The following is a 17,884-nucleotide window of genomic DNA, read 5'->3' on the forward strand; positions in this document are numbered from 1 at the left end:
ATTATTTATTGACCACAGAATGTTCAAATACATTTATTTAATAATCCCAAGGAAGGCAAAGCAAGTATTTTCAGAAACGCACCTGCTTTTTACCTTTCTATGGGGATGCTTCAGGAAAATGTGTGAATTACTTCCAAGATTAATTACTTGGTTTTTATTTTTTATTTTGAATCGATGTTCCATTTCTTCTAATAAAAACATGCAAGCATGTATTTTTAATGGTCTAGTGATGTTATTATCACTACTTCAGAAAATATTAGCTTTCACAGCTCGTGGCTCATGCTTTAAATATATGAAGTAGGGGGTCTGTTTACACAATATATCCATTAAAAAATCTACTGACAGGCTCATTGTTAGATAACCAAACATTACTGCCTGGCCATTATGTGCCTTTGAGTCAGGCACTGTCAGAATAAAAAACTTTTTTTTATGTGTTGTACATCTTGGCAAAACATTAAAGGGGTATTCCTGTAAAGTTAGTGTAGTTCATAATATAATGTATGTACCTGTGTTTGATTGATAGTCGCGCAATTCTTTGGATTTTTGCCCCAATGTTTATTTTTAACAGCAAGCAAATGACTGTTGTCTCAGTTTTTCCGAGGTATTAGTGAGACCAGAGACATTAAATCACTAGTCAGATGTTCAGAGGGAGCCTGTCTGTCGTTGTTCAGAGGGACCCCTGGGTGGGAGGGAGATCATTCTGCAAGGAATTGTAGTTTTGTAACAGCTGGAGGCGCCTTGGTTAGAAAACACTGTCTATTGCATGGAAGGGAGCATAGATGTGTTTTAATGGGTGGGGTGGCTGATGTGTGGGAGGGAGAAAAGTGATCTCACACTTACAATCAAGGAATCCTGTGATTGTAGAACTACAATAGGAAATAGCAATTTCACAAAACCACATCAATCTCACGACACAGCCATTTATACCCAAGACAAGCACCGATCCTTCCTAAGCATGTCCATTACTGTTTGGTACGTAAGTACTAAAATCACCTAATGGTGGATAACCCCTTTATACTTTATAATACTTTAGAAAAAATATTAGAAAATGGTAGAAATGATGGCTTATAAAAATACAACTAAGGGTTCCCATACCATCCAGAACAAAATCCTGGTTTGAAGTGAATGCATGTTGAGTGCGGGCAGGCTCAGTGTTTGACTGGGACACACCTTCCTGACCAGTGAATGTCAGAATGAATGAGCAGCAGAACACGGGTCCCAAATATCCTCTGCTTAGCCCTAACTGGGTCAAGAGCCTACATTGCTGAAGGCAGGTATGTATGAGATAGACTGTTGCAGTTAGGATCAAGACAGAGTATTGCATATAAAAAACATATAAATATATCTTTTGAATTTGAAATAAAAATCTATATCTATATCTAACTATATTTTGCTAAAAAAAATCTTATCCACTTGTTCAATAAGAGATAAAAGAATGTACCACTGAACCAGATAGCAGCCCCTATCCCTGAGCCTCAGTTTGTGTGGGCGTCAGGACTGCTATGAACCCACCACCTGAAGGGGCCTTTACAACATTATCAAGAAAGGAAGTTACTCTTTTTAAGACCTTTCAACTCCTTTCATCACAGAAGTTATTAGAGAGCGACTATGTATAAAGCTAAAACAAGCAATAAAACAGTCCCTCACAGTCCCTGACACAGATGGGTCATGGCTGCTTCCTAGCATTTATTTTAATACAGTTAAACATGTAAACAATGTGCCAGCAGTTTTTGGCAGTATAAATGTAAGAAAATGTGTTAATAAGCCACCAAAATTAAAATACTTTAAGACTTTTGCCTATCAATGGTAAAGTGTATCTGTGATAGGACATACAGTAATAATTTGTCATGGAAGTTTTCAAATATTTATTTTAAAAACAAATTTTGCCCTATATAGGTTGCAGTGAGCAAATCATCAGTGTCGTTATCACTATAAATGTGTATTTGTTATGTAAAAATATGAAAGCATTAAAAACATATTAGGAGATATCTGCATTTTATTTTAAAGGGGTACTCTGCTGCTAGACATCTTATTCCCTATCTAAAGGATAGAGGATAAGATGTCTGATCGCGGGGGTCCTGCTGCTGGTGCCCCCCGCGATCTCCCACACAACCTAGCATACTAAACAATTGTCGGGTTCCTGCGGCAGTGGTCGTGATGTCACGGCCATGCCCCTTGTGATGTCACACCACGCCCCTTCCATTCATGTCTATGGAAGGGGGCGTGTCGGTCAACATGCCCGCTCCGATAAACGTGAATGAAGGGGGTGTGGCATGATGTCTCGATCACAGCCTCCGGCTCTGAGCTTTCTGAACAAAATGTTCAGACCGCTGGAGCACCGTAGTACCCCTATAACTCAGCTTAGACTTTTAATTTGAACAAAAATATGTATATGCATGATGCAGCCATCAAACATCTTACCTGCTCAGTGCTGGGGGGTTTTCTTAATCCATTCACAAGATTTTTTTTTTTTTTTTTTTTACTTCAATTTGGAAAACCTGTTCTGAAAGAACTAATTTCGACTAGTCAGAAAGCAACTGGGACATCAATTTCCTGTCAACTGCTGCAGTTTAAGCTGTTTCAGTGCTTTATTCTAATCTGTAGATGCTTATTCTAAATTGAACATTTCTCATCAGGGGTACTATGAAAGCCTGTCCTGTCACTCACATACAATCTCAGGGCAATGTGTTAGGCAGTGACGTGGCTTGAATGCAGTAAGACTGATCCGGCATCAAAGTCAGTCGGCACAAAACATCAAAGAAGCGGCGTTACATCTTTTTTCTTTCAAATAAAGAATTTCAGAGATTGAACCTTTGGTCACTTCTTTTACATGGAAGTAAATTAGCGTTATATGATTTTATCTGAGGCTGTTTAGTTTTTTATGTTTTTTTTTTTCTTTTTCCTGAAGCAAAAGTCAAGAGTTATCACCTAAAGCAATTAAAAATAATTTACTTTAAGCTTTGTTGCCTTCCCGGGATATTATAATTCCCCTGTGTATAATTGTAGAGAAGCAGGTGACTGATCCGTGGCTGGAGTGGCTGTTAAATGTATTCCTGATATAAGGTCATTTTTGTGCAAGGCACTGACTACCAAAACATAGCAGTTAATAAACTCTGGGCATAACATTATAATGTCACCATAGTATAAAAATGTAATTGCTAGGGTTGTAGTCAACATGAATTGTACTTTTCTATTACGCTATAACAGACAAATATATTACTGCCCTTTAAACATTAAAAAGAAACAAGGCGCTTTTTACATACACTCATATTAAGCTGTGCACTGCTTTGGTATTAAATAATGGAATTAATTTTCTTTTAGAGAAAGTCATTTTCTTTTATGAGTAACTGAGAAAGCAAACATGTGGTACTTTCTAGATGTGATAAAGTATCTAGCTGTCCTTAGTGATTTTGCCTGTTAAAGGGACACTCCGGGGGAAAACAAATGTTTTCAAATCAACTGACTCCAGAAAGGTAAACAGATTTGTAAATAAATTACCTAACCCCAAGGCCGTAGCCTGGGGTATAATACACCTCTAAATAGTACCCCCTAAAACATAGCTTTTATTGTATATCCAGATAAAATGAGAATTTATTTAGTTTTTAATTTTTAAACCCAGTGAAATCAATATTAAAACTGAATGTCAGGTAGGTTAGTGTCTGTGGAATCTGAGCAACATTGCTCCACTATAAGGGGTTCTGCAGCAGCCCAGTATGCCTACTCTGACATTGACTAAAAACTAGATTGCCGCCTCTACATGTTTCGCCGTCCCCACGGCGTTCTCAAGAGGCAAACCAGTGGCAAGTTGCCACTGGTTTGCCTCTTGAGAACGCCGTGGGGACGGCGAAACATGTAGAGGCGGCAATCTAGTTTTTAGTCAATGTCAGAGTAGGCATACTGGGCTGCTGCAGAACCCCTTATAGTGGAGCAATGTTGCTCAGATTCCACAGACACTAACCTACCTGACATTCAGTTTTAATATTGATTTCACTGGGTTTAAAAATTAAAAACTAAATAAATTCTCATTTTATCTGGATATACAATAAAAGCTATGTTTTAGGGGGTACTATTTAGAGGTGTATTATACCCCAGGCTACGGCCTTGGGGTTAGGTAATTTGTTGGTCTCTTGGCCTCTTTAGTCCCCTTTTGGTCTAATTTGATTTTTTTGCAGATTTGTAAATGACTTCTATTAAAATATCTTTATCCTTCCAGTACTTATTAGCTGCTGTATACTACAGAGAAAGTTGTAAAGTTCTTTCCAGTCTGACCACAGTGCTCCCTGCTGACACCTCTGTCCGCATCAGGAACTGTCCAGAGTAGAAACAAATCCACATAGAAAACCTCTCCTGCTCTGGACAGTTCCTGATACAAACAGACAACTTTGCCATCTACCTTGTGATATTTCAGTCATAGTTTCTTGCTAACCAAGAGAATCTAAATGAGAAAAAAACCACTCTGTAAAGTCCAATGCCTAAGCGTACCATCAATACCAAAACCACAAAAGAAGCATCTGAAGGAAGCTGTGTGTACAAAACATGCATTGGGTCAGGTAAGCTCCCCTGTAGGTATACTGTAGCATTCTATAATATCATTTTTTCCCTTTTCTTAGGCTCTGTGACTAGGATAGGCCACGCATTTCTGCATACATACATCGTGCGCCAGAATATTCCCTCTATTGGGGTAGGACATGAGTGCAGTTTGCATAAATAAATGCAGCATAGCAAATGTTTATCACACATGTACTTTGCATTGTTAAATGGATAGATTGTTATTACATCATTTTGTATCTGCAACCTATTTGTATACTTTTTCTCTGCAGGGATCCCACTTGGTTTTATCTGATGTCTGCCTGTGGTTTTTTCTTTTGGTATGAATATCTTTTTTTAAAATTATTTTTCTACAAAATGTATTTTTTAAGATGCTGGTCTTTTTAGATATGTCAATAAAAATAATTGTGTTCTTCAAACCCTTTATTCATGGTTTTGGTATTTAATCTAGTAATTGTAAATGAGCATAAAGTAGGGGACACATGGAAGAAATCTGACTCTAGGAAGAGACTATACAAGGTTTGTTTGTTGTCTTTTACCTTAAGGATGCAGAGGACCACTTAGAAAAAGTAGAAAAAAAAACAATAGAACATATTTAATCAAAACTTATTGTAATAATATTTATTTTTATCATTTTAAATACACTTAGAAATAAATACTAGATATAGCCTATAACTGTATCTATTATACTACATTAATCATGAAAATTCTTTCCAAAGAATTGTCACGGTCTGCTCTCCGGTCAGACACTCGTGAGCTTCCCGCACCTGTCGTGCCAGGGGTAGCGACCTTGGTGTCGCCTGCCGCAGCAAGACCGTCCCGCTTTCCGGCAGGCTCTGGTGAAAACCAGTGGCACCTTAGACTACACTCCCTTGCACGGCCCGCATCATCTGCCACACAGGTCCAGCGGATCTACTACCACCGTGTGTGTCCTGCCTACTGCTGTGGGTCTTTACAGTAAGAGCCGGCCATGGATTCCGCTGAGGTACCTCTGCCTGAAGTTTCGGATCTTCCCTCTGTTGTGGTTCGTGAGTCACAGCAGTTAGCCAGTCAGGCGCAACAACTGAGTCAATTGTCAGCCATGATGCAACAGCTTCTAGCCATGCAGCAAGAGCAGCAGCAGCCGCAACCTGCTCCAGTCTCTCCACCTGTTCCTGTATGTCCTTCTGGATCCAAGCTTTGTTTACCCTTACCCACAAGGTATGATGGTGATCCAAAGATGTGTAGAGGCTTCTTGACTCAGTGTTCCATGCATCTGGAATTCATGGCGGATCAGTTCCTGACGGAACCAGCTAAGGTGGCGTTTGTGGTCAATCTTTTGTCTGGAAAAACCCTGCCCGGGGCTACACCTCTCTGGGATCATAATGGTCCAGTTTTCTCTAACCTTATGGCTTTCCTTGCTGAATTCAGCAGCATTTTTGAAGAACCCGCACAAGCGTTGTTTGCCAAGATGGCTCTTCTGAACCTCTGCCAAGGGAATGGTGACTACACAGTTCAATTTCGCACTCTTGCCTCTGAACTTGCCTCTGAACTGAAATGATGCCTTTTGTGCTACATTTAAAAAAGGACTGTCCAGCAGAATTAAGGATGCTCTCGCTGCACAAGATCTTCCGTCTGCTCTATGTGAACTAATCCATTTAGCCACACATATCGATGTGTGTTTTGCCGAGAGGCAGGAAGAACTTTGTATGGAAAGAGAACCTGCCCGACCACAGCGATTTCCTTGCATGGCACACGTGTTTCAATGTCAACCTCTACAGTCTTCTTTGCCTCTTGCCGAAGAGGCTATGCAAGTGGACTGTACTCGCTTAACGCAGCTGGAGAGATCCCTACGACACAATGAATATTTGTGCCTATATTGTGCCAGTCCGGAGCACTTTCTCAAAGACTGTTCCACAGCGTCCAGGAAATGCTCACACCTAGGACGTGTGAAAGAGGCGTCCCTAGGTGTGAATACTACCTCTCCTCGTTTGACCATTTCTGTTCAAATCTATGTTTCTGCCAAGTTTAGCATTTGGTTCTGCTGGCGACTTCATTGATGCCTCGTTTGTCCATAAAAATCATTATCCTCTTCCTCTGATCTCTGAGCTTTTTGATTGTTTATGTGGTGCCAAAGTCTTCACAAAACTGGACTTGAGGGGAGCATATCATCTTATCCGTGTCTGCGAAGGATATGGCTTTCAATACCTGAGATGGACATTTTGAGTATCTCGTAATGCCTTTTGATCTCTGTAATGCTCCAGCTGTTTTTCAAGAATTTGTCAATGACATCTGTCTAGACCTCCTCTACACCTGTGTTGTCGTATATCTTGATGACATTCTGATCTTCTCACCTAATTTGGAGGAGCATCACTCACATGTACGTCTGGTTCTTGAGCGCCTCCGGAAGAATCTTCTATACGCTAAACTGGAGAATTGCTTATTCGAGAGATCTTGTCTTCTGTTCCTTGGTTACATAGTTACTCAACAAGGTCTCCAGATGGATCCTGACAAACTGACTGCAGTATTGAATTGGCATTGCCCTACTGGACTTCGAGCTATTCAACACTTCCTGGGATTCGCCAATTATTATCGTCAGTTTATTCCACATTTCTCTTCCTTGGTCACTTCGATTGTGGCTCTCAATAAGAACAGCTATAACCCCAAGTCTTGGCCTCCTGAAGCTGGAGAGGCCTTCTCTCGCTTAAAGTCTGCATTTGCCTCTCCTCCCTTGCTTACTATACTAGATCCTGAGAGACCATTTTCTTTGGAGGTTTCTCCTATTTGGTCCATTCCTGTGTTACCTGTGCTTGTGAAAAAACTCCTCGGCAGAAACCTGTGGGACTCTCACAGCCTTTACCCATTCCAGAGACTCCCTGGTCCCATATTGCTAGGATTTTATTACCGATCTGCCACCATCCTGTAATAGCACAGTAATCTGGGTGGTGGTTGATCGATTTTCCAAGATGGCTCATTTAATTCCACTACAAGTCTTCCATCTGCTCCACAGCTGGCGAAGCACTTCCTTCAACATATTTTACGCCTTCATGGTCTACCAAATCAAATCGTCTTGGATCGCAGAGTTCAGTTTGTTTCCAAGGTCTGGTGGGATCTCTGTTCTCGTCTTGACATTAATCTGGACTTTTCCTCTGCCTACCACGCTCAGTCCAATGGTCAGGTGGAACAGGTAAATCAAGTTCTGGAAACTTATCTACGTCATTTTATTTCTGCTCGTCAGGACGATTGGGTCGACCTTCTACCTTGGGCTGAATTTTCTTATATTCATAAGGATTCAGAGTCCTACAAGACCTCTCCATTTTTTGTTGTTTATGGACATCATCTTCGTTCTCCTCTTCCAGTTCCTGTTTCCTCCGGTGTGCCTGCTGTTGATGAACTCGTTCAAGACTTCTCTTCCATTTGGCAGCAAACTTAGCATTAGTTGTCTCTTGCCTCTTCTCGCATGAAAGCTCAGGCTGATAAGAAAAGAAAACCTCCTCCGTCCTTCACTCCTGGTAATGAAGTGTGATTATCCTCCAAATTCATTAGTTTCAAGATTCCTAGTTACAAGTTGGGTCCTCGTTTCCTGGGCCCGTTCGGGGTCTTTCAAAAATCAATCCGGCCTCTTCTTCTCTTCATATTCCCAACTCTTTCCATGTATCCCTTCTCAAGCCTATTCACATCAACCGGTTTTCACAAAAGAATCTTGTTCCCACACTTGTCTCTGGTTCTACAGATATAATCAAAGTCAAGGAGATTTTAGCCATTAATACAGTGAGAGGGAGACAATTCTTCCTGGTTGACTGGGAAGGTTATGGTCCAGAGGAAAGATCTTGGGAGCCGGAGGAGAATATCCTGGACCGTGACCTTCTCAAGAACTTTTTGAACCACTATATGGTCTCCTCATACTGCTGCCACCTCCACGCTGTATCATTCAGCCACTATATGTCTCCTCATGCTGCCGCCACCTCCACGCTGTGTCATTCAGCCACTATGTGGCCTCCTCATGGTGCCGCCAACTCCAGGTTGTGTCATTTAGTCAATATATGGTCTACTCATGCTGCCGCCAACTTCACGCTGTGTCAATCAGCCAATATATGGTCTCCTCATGCTGCCGCCAACTCCAAGCTGTGTCATTCAGCCACTATATGTTTTCCTCATGCTACCGCCACCTCCACGCTGTGTAATTCAGCCACTATATGGTCTCCTCATGCTGCCGCCAACTCCAGGCTGTGTCATTCAGCCACTATATATTCTCCTCATGCTGCTGCCACCTCCACCATGTGTCATTCAGACACTATATGGTCTCCTCATGCTGCCGCCACCTCCACGCTGTGTCATTCAGGCACTATATGGTCTCCTCATGCTGCCGCCACCTCCAAGCTGGGTCTTTCAGCCACTATATGGTCTCCTCATGCTGCCGCCAACTCCAGGCTCCAGACTGGGCAGCTCAACCAAGGCACAAGGAAAACACAATACATATTTATTGCCAGACGAGTGCTGGTGTGGTAAGGTTATGTATCCTATATAACCTGAATCAAATAAAATATGTACAAGGGGGACACTGTCCTCAAGTCCAGGTTGTGTCATTTAGTCAATATATGGTCTACTCATGCTGCCGCCAACTTCACGCTGTGTCAATCAGCCAATATATGGTCTCCTCATGCTGCCGCCAACTCCAAGCTGTGTCATTCAGCCACTATATGTTTTCTTCATGCTACCGCCACCTCCACGCTGTGTCATTCAGCCACTATATGGTCTCCTCATGCTGCCGCCAACTCCAGGCTGTGTCATTCAGCCACTATATATTCTCCTCATGCTGCTGCCACCTCCACCATGTGTCATTCAGACACTATATGGTCTCCTCATGCTGCCACCACCTCCACGCTGTGTCATTCGGGCACTATATGGTCTCCTCATGCTGCCGCCACCTCCAAGCTGGGTCTTTCAGCCACTATATGGTCTCCTCATGCTGCCGCCAACTCCAGGCTCCAGACTGGGCAGCTCAACCAAGGCACAAGGAAAACACAATACATATTTATTGCCAGACAAGTGCTGGTGTGGTAAGGTTATGTATCCTATATAACCTGAATCAAATAAAATATGTACAAGGGGGACACTGTCCTCAAGTCTGGTCTTAGGTATTTCTATATATGAATATGTGTATATAATCTCGGTCAGAATAATAAATTACATTTATTTATACCTTGCAGACGTGCTGAGGAAATGATAAATTTATAGTACACTAGCTGAATACCTGGCGTTTCCCGGTTTTCCCTTCCTAATCCTTGTTGGGGAGGAAAATAAACAAAGGAGGAAGCTTTTGACTTTATATCCCGTCCTCACATATTGTTGTCATATCCCAACCCCATATCTTGTCCTCACATCCCGACCTCCTATCCTGTCATCATATCTCGACCTTATATCCCATCTTCACATCCCATCCTCATATCCCGACCTCCTATCCCGACCTCCTATCCTGTCCTCCTATCCCAACCTCCTATCCCGTCCTTCTATCCCGTCCTCCTATCCTGCCCTCCTATCCCGACCTCCTATCCGGACCTCCTATCTCGACCTCCTATGCCATCCTCCTATCCAATCCATCTAATCCCAACCTCCTATCTAGAACCTCCTATCCTGACCTCCTATCCCGTCCTCATATCCCGTGCTCCTATCTCAACCTCCTATCCCGTCCTCCTATCTCGACCTCCTAGCCCCCCCTCCTATCCTGTCCTGCTATCCCGTCCTCCAATCCTCCTATCCCGTCCTCCTATCCCATCCTCCTATCCCGTCCTCCTATCTCGACCTCCTATCCCGACCTCTTATCCCGACCTCCTATCCCGTCCTCCTATCCCGACCTCCTATCCCGTCCTCATATCCCAACCTTCTATTCCGTCCTCCTATCCTGTCCTCCTATCCCGTCCTCCTATCTCGACCATCTATCCCGTCCTCCTATCCCGACCTCCTATCCCGACTTCCTATCCCGACCTGTAATATGTGTACCAGGTATTGAAATATCTCCAGCCATACGGAAGTTATAGGGGAAGATACATTTCCCATTGATTTGCATGGGACTTTACACAAAAACCCTGACCCTCACAAATGGGGGGTAGTTAAGGGTTAAATTAACTATCCTATATTTTAAGTGGACATATAAGTAGCATGTGACCAAGTATTATCGAAATATCTCCAGCCATTTGGAAGTTATGCCGTAACATTTATTTCCAATTGACTTGTATGGGACTTTAAACATAAACTCCGCCTCTGGCAAATGGGGGGGAGTAAGGGTTAAATCACCTATCCTATGTTTGTTGTTGACATATAAGTAACATGTGTGCCAAGTTTCATGTTAATATCTTTAGCCGTTTGGACGTGATGCTGGAACATACACACATACATACACACATACATACACACACACACACACGTTGAGTTTTATATATACAAATACAGCATTAACGAGTATTTGTAAAATGTATAAAATATATTAAAAATGAATATAAAAAGGTGAATATGAAAGAATATATACAGCTTATAATATGCAATGTTAAACTGGTCAATATATCTTTTGTTTTCATAGATTTAGCATTGTTAGTGGTAGGGGGGATAGTCAGCAATAGTTGCCCCAATAGTATTTTCCATAGTATAGTTGTATTATACAATTCCTGTAAGTGCTATGCACTAATGTCTTAGATTCCTGTGGAGGTGAATACAGTGGTCCCTCAACACACGATGGTAATCCGTTCCAAATGAACCATCGTTTGTTGAAACCATCGTATGTTGAGGCATCCGTGCAATTTAAAGAATAGGACAGTGGTCTCAAACCTGCGGACCTCCAGATGTTGCAAAACTATTTCCGCAGGTTGAAGACCACTGGTATTGGAGGTTATACTCACGTGTCCCCGCAGCTCCGGACCATCACCGCTCGTCACCTCTGCCCTGGATGTCGCCCTCCATCACTGTCGCCGCGTCCCCGGGGTGTCCCCGGCGCTCTGGGAAGGTCTCTGCTGCCTGGGAACGTCGCTCTCTGTCACCTCCATCACATCGCTACGCACGCCACCACTATTGGATGACGGGACGGCATGCGCGGCGACGTGATGACGACGAAGGAGAGCGACAGCGATGCAGGGGATCCCGAGGAGTACGCTACGGAGCCCCCAGGACAGGTGAGTGATTGTCAGCGGACCACACGGGGCACCGTAAACGGCTACCTGGCGGCAGCTGAAGCAGTCTGTGCTGCCGGATAGCCGTTTATGCGATGGCCCCGACATAAAAAAGCATTGTATGTTGATGCTGCCTTCAACATGAAATGGCCTCTGAGAGGCCATCGTATGTTGAAATGATCGTATGTCGGGGTCACTGTAGTTAAATGGTTTAGATAATATGTATAATGAAAGTGTTCTTTTTAGGTAGATAGTGAGTATACACTGCATCAACTGTTTTTCTCAGAACTCCGGACAGGGTCCCACGGGGCTCTCACACTTACCCGCTGTGGCTTTCTGTTTGGACACCTGGCCGCTGCTGCTTCTGCTATTAATGAAGAAATTGAGTCAAATCTCAAAACGCGTCTAGCCTACAATATACAGCTATATATAGACATAACATTGATTGTTATACGGCCATATATCTAAGTTTCCCTTGGAGCCCGCCACTGCCTCTCCGCAAGATCCATTTCACGGCCGCCACCAGACCTCTCCCTCCCCAGGCATACAGACACTGATGACCTGCAGAATCAGCAGCAGCTAGGCATCCAAATGGAAAGACACAGCGGGTAAGTGTGAAAGCTTTGTGGGGGCCCGGCCGGAGCAGTGAGAAACACAGTTGATACAGTGTATACTCACTATCTACCTAAAAGGAACACATTCATGATACATAATATCTAAACCATTTAACTATTCACCTCCACAGGAATCTAAGACATTTGTGCATATCATTTACCGGAATTGTAGAATACAACTATACTATGGAAAATACTTTTGGGGCATTTTAAAACTATTGCTGACTATCCCCCCCCCCCCCCCCTACCACAAACTATATTAAATCTATGAAAACAAAATATATATTGGCCAGTTTGACATTGCATATTAGAAGCTTTATATGTTCTTTTATATTCACCATTTTATATTCATTTTTAATATATTTTATAGGTTTTATAAATACTCTTTAATGCTGTATGTACTATAAATTTATCATCTCCTCAGCACTTCTGCAAGGGCCCTGTAGACTGTGCCTACTACATACATCATACATGTATATTGATTATAAATAAATGTTATATATTTTTCACAATTATTCTGACTGAGATTATATATACATGTTCATATATAGAAATACATAAGACCAGACTCGAGGACAGTGTCTCTCTTGTACAAAACTATTTTCTGGCTCATAATGTGTGATAAAGAGCAGCCAAAAGTATTGCTCCATTGCAATTGTTTTCATCTATACTATTATGGTATCAGTCTGGGGGGTAGAATATCATGAAATTTGTGCTATAAGTTTTCCTATTTATGATGTAAAGTAGAATCTCCCAATAATGGACACTCACGGGGAATAAAAAAGTGTCCGCTATTGAGAGGTGTCCCCTATTGGGAAAAAGGGCTAAAAAATCTTTCTAAATGACGGAATACTGTGCTGTACTTACTCCAGAGTGCAATTACCTATAAAACATGATAAAAAGCAATATTGGTAGAATCTCCCAGTGTAGTTTAATCACTCCTTGTCACCCCCCTGTACCATTTCATCCCCCCTTTCTAACCTGTACCACTTTTTTCCTCATGTGCCTTGTGCCAAATCATCCCCCCTTCCCCACCGGTGCTACATCATTTCCCTTAAACCCCTCTGTGCCATTTTATTACCCCTTTATTACCCTCTGTGCAAATTCATTATCCTCCGTTTTACCACCCCCTGGGCCATTTCTTCTCCCCCTGTGGCATTTCATTCCCACTTTATCCCCCTGAGCCACTTTATTCCACCTCCATGCCAAATCATCCCACCCTCACTCCTTGTGCCATATCAATTTTCCCCTTCACTACTATCCCTGTTGTTCTTCATACCTGGCCAGCAGACTCCGGTGCAGAAGCTCTCGATGGGTTTGACGTTGTCCCGACATCCTCTGTGCTGCACTTACTGAGAGCAGCAGCTGTGGCTGCGGGCACTGACAAGTGACATCAGGAGCTTCACTTGTCAGTGCCCGCAGCCGCCACTGCTCCCAGCCTCTCAGTGAGTGCATCTCAGAGGACTTCAGGAGAATGTCAAACCTGCTGAAAGCCCCTGCACCTGAGTCAGCTGTCCAGGTAAGAAAAACATCAGGGGGAGGAGGTAAGGGGAAAAGTGATGTGGCACAAGGGGGGGGGGGTGATTTGGCAGAGGGGATAAAGGGGGATGAAATGACACTGGTGGGATAAAGGGGGAAAGAAATGGCACAGGGTGATGAAATGGCACAGGGGGTGGTAAAGAGGAGGTGATGTATATGCACAAAGGGTAATAAAGGGAAAATAAAATAGCACGGGGAGGGGGATCCAGGGGAAAAGATGCGGCACATGGGGTAATAAAGGGAGATGATTTGGCACAGGGGGAATAAAGTGGCACAGGGGGATTAGGGGGGAGAGGGGCAATTGATGTGGCCGGCAGTCGTACAGAAGCAGGACACCACTGTTTAAACAGCAGTCTTCTGCTTCTGTGCTGGGGCTGTTGCAGGGGGGTGCAGCAGGGGCCAGGGCCTCTGGGAAGCCTTGGACCCCTTACTGGGGTATTGGCTGTACCCCCCTGACAGTGGTCCTGTGTACAAGGTAGGGTTGGCACATATGCCTGGTTGTCCCCTTTTAAGAGTGTTTTGTTCCCTATTGGGTGTTTTTTGTCTCCTTTTGGAAGTGTTTTGTCCCCTATTGGGACTGTTCCCAATTCGGAGGGTGCAAATATATTAAGTCTTATTAGACTCCAGGGAATTAAAAACTGTCCCCTATTGGGAGGTATCCGCTAAGGGAGATTTTACTGTAATTGAATGGGCTGGGCTGGAAGCTGTCATTCTGTGACCAGGTTAAAAGACAGCTTATTCTATGTAAAGTATAAGCCTGAACTACATTGAAAAAGGGACTCCTGTCCCGAAAAGCATCTGTTTTAACTGGGCAATAAAGGGACTTCTGTCCCGAAGAGCGTCTGTTTTAAATGGGCACTATTTAATAAACCTGTGGATTACGATACTGAATTACTGAGGGCGGATTACGTAGAAAGAACCCGCTTTTCTCCACCTCCCTGAGAGTGAATTCACATCCAAATCTGGGAACTCATCAGAATCTGATCCCGTGCTTATAGCTGTTGTGTCTAACCACACAACAGAAAAAGGTGAGCAATTTGACTATATACCATCGAAGCCACTCTTAGTACGACATCGACATCGACATACTGTCCCATGAGAAGCTCTGCTTGTTTTATAAACTCAGATTCCTTTACTGGGTTAATGATAACTGTAACTCTATGTTATGTTATGTTCAATGTATGCACTTGTATTATTGATGAAGATGAAAATATAGAACAATATCTGCTCACTTGGCATATGGTTTTTTAAAGGCACGGTAGTTTCATGTTTTGAATTTCATATGAAATACAATGTGACCCATTGTGACCCATAATGTTCTTATTTCTAGTCTTCATGCATGTTCATGAATCATGGTTTCTGTAAATGTACCTTTGTCTCTTTGTGCTCATCTTTTTCCCTTTTCTCTGAACATATGTTATTCTGCTGGGAGTGAATTTGCAGCTAACCCAGTAAAGGGAGAGGGGATATTTTGGCTTATTTTACAGTATTTAAGAATATGCCTTTACTTTTTTCTCTCGTACTTTGTTGTGCATGCATGTAACACTTACAGTGAATTAACTTTAAAAAAAAGTATGTCATTATATCATTACTAAATGCTTCTTTGGGTATATAGTCAGGAGTTACAGATTTTTCATAGTTTAACAAGAATTGACAAATGCCCCTTAACCCCTTAAGGACCACGGGCATACGGGTACGCCCTGACGTCCTAGTATTTAACCACTTAACGACGCAAGGCGTAATTGTACGTCCTGGTGAGCTGGTACTTAACGTACCAGGATGTACATTTACGTCCTATGCATACCTGTGAGCATCCCGATGTTCGGATCATGCGTGGCAGGTCCCGGCTGCTGATAGCAGCCAGGGACCCGCCGGTAATGGGCGACATCAGCGATCGCGCAGATGTCCGCCATTAACCCCTCAGATGCCGCGGCAATCCGATCATCCAGAACGGCAGACGGAGGTCCCCTCACCTGCCTCCGCTGCCTTCCAATGGTCTTCTGCTCTGGTCTGAGATCGAGCAGACCAGAGCAGAAGATGACCGATAACACTGATCAGTGCTATGTTCTATGCATAGCACTGAACAGTATTAGCAATCGAATGATTGCTATAAAGAGTCCCCTATGGGGACTATTAAAGTGTAAAATAAAAGTAAAAAAAAGTTTTAAAAAAAGAAAAGAATATGTGAAAAACCCCTCCCCTAATAAAAACATAAATTGTCCCATTTTCACTATTTCACCCCCAAAAAGTTTAAACATTTTTTTAATATACATATTTGGAATCGCCACGTGCAGAAATAGCCAAACTATTAAAATTTAATGTTAATGATACCGTACGGTTAATGGCGTTAACGTAAAATAAAAAAAGTCCAAAATTGCTGCTTTTTTATAACAATTTATTCCCCCAAAAAAATTATAAAAAATTTATTAAAAGTTTTATATAAGCAAATATGGTATCAGTAAAAATTACAGATCATGGCGCCAAAAAATGAGCCCTCATACTGCTGCTTATACGGAAAAATGAAAAGGTTATAGGTCTTCAAAATAGGGGGATTTTTTTTTAAGTGCAAAGTTAATAGAAAAGTATGTTATCATGGGTATCATTTTAATTGTATTGACCCAAAGAATAAAGAACACTTGTCATTTTTACCGAAAATTGTACGACATGAAAACTAAACCTTCCAAAATTAGCAAAATTGTAGTTTTCGTTTTAATTTCCCCACACAAATAGTATTTTTTTGGATGCGCCATACATTTTATGGTAAAGTGAGTGATGGCTTTACAATGGACAACTGGTCGCACAAAAAAATAGCCCTCATACTAGTCTGTGGATGAAAATATAAAATAGTTATGATTTTTTGAAGGCGAGGAGGAAAAAAACGAAAAGGTAAAAATAAAATTGTCTGAGTCCTTCAGGTCCAAATGGGCTGAGTCCTTAAGGGGTTAAGGACCAAGGGCCTACCTTTGTGCCCTTGAGAATTCTGCAGGCGGGGACCGGACCGCGATGCTTGCTGAAATCATTCAGGATCCACCTCACGATGTTGTGATTTATCGGTTGGGATCGGGCGGTGATCTGGGCGGCGATCGGGGCGGTGATCAGGGCCGGCAGGGGTCTCCTCAGGAGCGGTGGCAGTGGACAGGAGCAGCAAGAGCGGTGGCAGGAGCGGTGGCAGCAGCGGCGGTGGTCCCGGCGGTGCAGATGGCAGGAAGTAGCAGGAGGTGAGGCCTGTTCACCTCCTGCTGTTGCTTTTTCTTATTTTTTTATTTATTTTATCCATATTACATAAAATAGAGAAAGAAAAAATTCAAATCCACATTTATAATATTATTAACCCTCCCTTCCCCCCTACCCTCCCCTTCCCTCTTTAGCCTGGCACTTTATCTCTACCTTTCCATTTTAACCACTCTTCCTCTATTTTCTTGCATTTCCTTATCTCTTTATAATACAGTGTGAATTCGGGTAGAAAAACAGACATGGTGCACATCTACAATCTTGTATAATGATCTGATTGCTTCTCAGCATAATATCAAAAACTAACAGGTTGTTAGTATACATTTTTGATCAAAAAGTACAAGCCCACTCGCCACGTCAAGGCCACCTATCCAGAGTGGGTCCCTAACGTCCCTAGCATAAAATGGCGCAGCACGGGGTGGCGACCACCACCGCCGCGACGCCAATGCCCACAGGGGGGGAACGACCCACCGGCAGAGCGGCCCCAATGCCACTCAAACGAGTCTATGGGCCGCACCCCCCCCCCGCAGACACGGCGCCACGGCAGCAACGGACACCGCACAGCACCACACCAGTGTGAACAGGGATGTAATAGCTCACTTACCATGCTCTCCCAGGCAGCTAGGAAAGAAATGGCCCATGTGCAGCTAACTACTGCTTATATAGGGTTGGGCTGAGGGGGTGGGGAAGAGTGCAGCACATGTTAAAACAAAGAAAAAGGAGGGGATAGAAATCACAGTGTGAATTTGGGTAGAAAAACAGACATGGTGCACATCTACAATCTACGCCATTTTATGCTAGGGACGTTAGGAA

The sequence above is a fragment of the Hyla sarda genome, chromosome 1 (genome assembly GCF_029499605.1).
Source record: "Hyla sarda isolate aHylSar1 chromosome 1, aHylSar1.hap1, whole genome shotgun sequence".
NCBI lineage: Eukaryota > Metazoa > Chordata > Amphibia > Anura > Hylidae > Hyla > Hyla sarda.